This window comes from Pongo abelii, chromosome X, assembly GCF_028885655.2.
Source record: "Pongo abelii isolate AG06213 chromosome X, NHGRI_mPonAbe1-v2.0_pri, whole genome shotgun sequence".
NCBI classification, from domain to species: Eukaryota; Metazoa; Chordata; class Mammalia; order Primates; family Hominidae; genus Pongo; species Pongo abelii.
This window is the reverse complement of record NC_072008.2, coordinates 42,401,875-42,405,201: the sequence shown is the minus strand read 5'-3', so window position 1 is coordinate 42,405,201 and position 3,327 is coordinate 42,401,875. Positions and strand designations below refer to the sequence as shown.

At 34.2% G+C, this 3,327-nt stretch overlaps 1 non-coding gene across 1 annotated transcript; it reads left to right on the top strand.

The window, feature by feature from the left end:
- The first annotated feature begins 1,925 nt into the window (after positions 1–1,925).
- LOC112131113 (U6 spliceosomal RNA) lies at positions 1,926–2,032 on the top strand. The gene has a single exon (XR_002913260.1). It is a non-coding gene; the product is annotated as a U6 spliceosomal RNA (small nuclear RNA).
- Positions 2,033–3,327: the final 1,295 nt, after the last annotated feature.

Below are 3,327 nucleotides of genomic sequence, written 5' to 3'. Positions count from 1 at the left end.
AAATAAAAACAAAAACAGGACAGTGTGACGCATACACAAGAACAAAAACAGCAGGCAATAGAAACTCTGAAAGACCCCAGGTGACAGACTTACCAGACAAAGACTTCAAAGTAGGTGTTATTAATATGTTCCAAAAACATAAAGGAAACCCTCTTTAAAGAATCAAAGGAAAATATGATTCCCAAGAAAAAATAAAAATGTTTGAAGTGAGAGATATCCCAATTACCCTGATTTGACCATTACACATTGTATGCTTGTATCAAAATATCACAGGTACCCTGTAAATATGTACAACTATTATATAGCAATAGAAATGTAAAAGACAAAACAGAAAATATAACAATGACTCATCAAATACAAAATATCAAAAAGAAATTATTTTTAAATGACCATTTTTAAATTCTAGAGTTAAGAAGAATGATAACAGAAATAAAAAACACACAAAGGGATTCAATAGGAGATTTGAGTGGCAATAGAAAGAATCAGCAAATTTGAAGATAAATCACTAGAAATTGTCCAATCTGAAGAACTGAAAGAAAAAATAATGAAGAAATATTAGCAGAGCCTGAGAGACCTGTGAGATACCATTAAGTATTCCAACATATGTGTACTGGGAGTTCAAAAAGAAGAAAAGAGAAAGAGGCAAAAAAAAAAATGAAGACATAATGGCCCAAACTTCCCCAAGTGGATTAAAAACATTAATCTACACACCCAAGAAGCATAATTAATTCCAAGTAAGATGAACTAAAAGACATTTACAGAGACACATCATAGCCAAGATGTTGAAAGGCAAAGACAGAGAAAATCTTGAAAGTAGGAAGAGAAAAGCAATTCATCACAGACAAGTGGAAAGGAGAGCTTGATAGATTAGCAGCTGATTTCTCTTCAGAAATAATGAAGGCTCAGAATGCAGTGGGATGACATATTCAAAGTATTGAAAGAAAAAAACTGTCAACCAAGAATCCCATATCTAGCAAAACTATATTTTAAAACTGAAGACAAAACAAAGACATTTCCAGATAAACATGACCTCTCTTACAAAGAATACTAAAGGAAATTCCTCAGGGAGGAAGAAAATAACACTAGACAGTAATTCAAATTCACACAAAAAATACAGAGCATGAGTAAAAGTAACTATGTATTTAAATATAAGAAACTTTAGAAAGATAGTTTCTCTCTTCTCTTAATTTATTTAGAAGACAATAGGCCAGTCACGGTGGCTCATGCCTGTAATCCCAGCACTTTGGGAGGCCAAGGCGGGTGGATCACCTGAGGTCAGGAGTTCGAGACCAGCCTGGCCAACATGAAGAAACCCCGTCTCTACTAAAAATACAAAATTAGCCAGGGGTGGTGGCAGATGCCTGTAATCCCAGCTACTCAGGAGGCTGAGGCAGGAGAATGGCGTGAACCCAGGAGGTGGAGCTTGCAGTGAGCCAAGATCGTACCACTGCACTCTAGCCTGGGCAACAGAGTGAGACTCTGTCTCAAAAAAAAAAAAAAAAAAAAAAAAGACAATTGTACAAAAGAAAAAAGAATAATTATAAAAACTTTCCTGTTGGAAATATGCCATACAAAGAAGTAATATTTATAAATAATAATATCACAAAGGAGGAGGGATAGAACTATGAAGCAAAATTTCTGTATTTCACTGGAATTAAGTTAGTATTACCTGAAATACATTGTTTTTAGTTTAGAAACATACTGTAATTCCCCCAGAAGAACCACTAAAAAAATTATTCCCAAAAATATAATTAAAAACAATTGAAAAAGGAATTTAAATAGCACACTAATAAAAAGTATTTAGGACAAAAACAGCAGTAGAGAAGGAATAGAGGAACAAAAGGGCATGAGACAAATATAAAACAAATGGAAAATATGAGATCAAATACAAATATATCAATAACTACATTAAAAATTAAATGATTGTGCTCACTTCGGCAGCACATACACTAAAATATCAATGATACAAAAAAGATTAGCATGGCTCCTGTGCAAGAACGACATGCAAATTCATGAAGTGTTCCACATACTTTTGAGTTTAAAAAATGGCTAATCCCAAAGGGTTACATAATGCATAGTCCTACTTATATAACATTTTTGAAATGACAAAATTTTAGAAGTAGAGGTCAGATTAGTGGTTTCCACGGATTAGGGATGGGGCAGGGTGGGGGTGACAGGGATATGGGTATAATTATGAAAGGGAAACATGAGGGATACTTGTGGTGTTGGAACTGTTCAGTACCTTGACTGTGGTGGTGGATACACTATCCTACACAGGTGATAACATTACATAGAACTTAATAAACCCCCTCACCCACAGACACACACACACACACACACACATGATTACAAATGAAGCTGGGGAAATGGAAATAAGAGCTATGGATTATACCACCGACAATATCCAAATTGTAATATTATACTATAGTTTTGCAAAATGTTACTGTTGTTGGAGAAAACTAGGCAGAATGTACCAGGGACTGTTCTGGGTCATTTCTTAGTACTATACATGAATATACACTTATCTCAATAAAAATTTTAATTAAAAATGTAAAAGGATTAAACATTCAAATTAAAAGGCAGACACAGTTATACTGGATATAAAACAAAACCCAACTATATGCTGTCTACAAGAGACACACATAGATTCAAAGACACAAATAGTAAAAGTTGAAAGTAAAAATACAAAAATTATATTATGCAAATAGCAACCATGAGAGAAATAAAGTCACTGTACTAGTAACAGACAAAATTAAGATAAAAAATATTGCTATAGACAAAGAAGAACATTTTATAATCATAAAGCGTTAATCAGGAAGATATAACAATTACAAAATACACACATACCTGACAACAGAGCTCCAAAATACATGAAGCAGAAACTTACAGAATTGAAGTAAGAAATTAAAACACAGTAATAGTTGAAGACTTCTATAGTCCACTCTATAGAATGGATAAAACAACTAGACATAAAATCAGCAGAGACATGGAAGAATTGAACAACATTATCAACCAACTGGACCTAACTGATATCTATAGTACACCCCACCCAACAGTAGCAAAATATACATTCTTTTGAAGTGCACAAGGAATAGTCTTGAGGATAGACCATATGCCAGGTGCCATGGTTTGAATATTGTTTGTCCCCACCAAAACTCATGCTGAGGCTTGGTCCTTAGTGTGGTGATGTTGGGAGCTGGCACCTTTAAGAAATGAATAGATCACTAAGAGGGGTTAATGCCTTTCTCATGGAAGTGAGTTCTCACTCTCATGGGACTGTATTAGTTACCATGATAGTAGGTTATTATAAAGTAAGGCTGCCTCTCG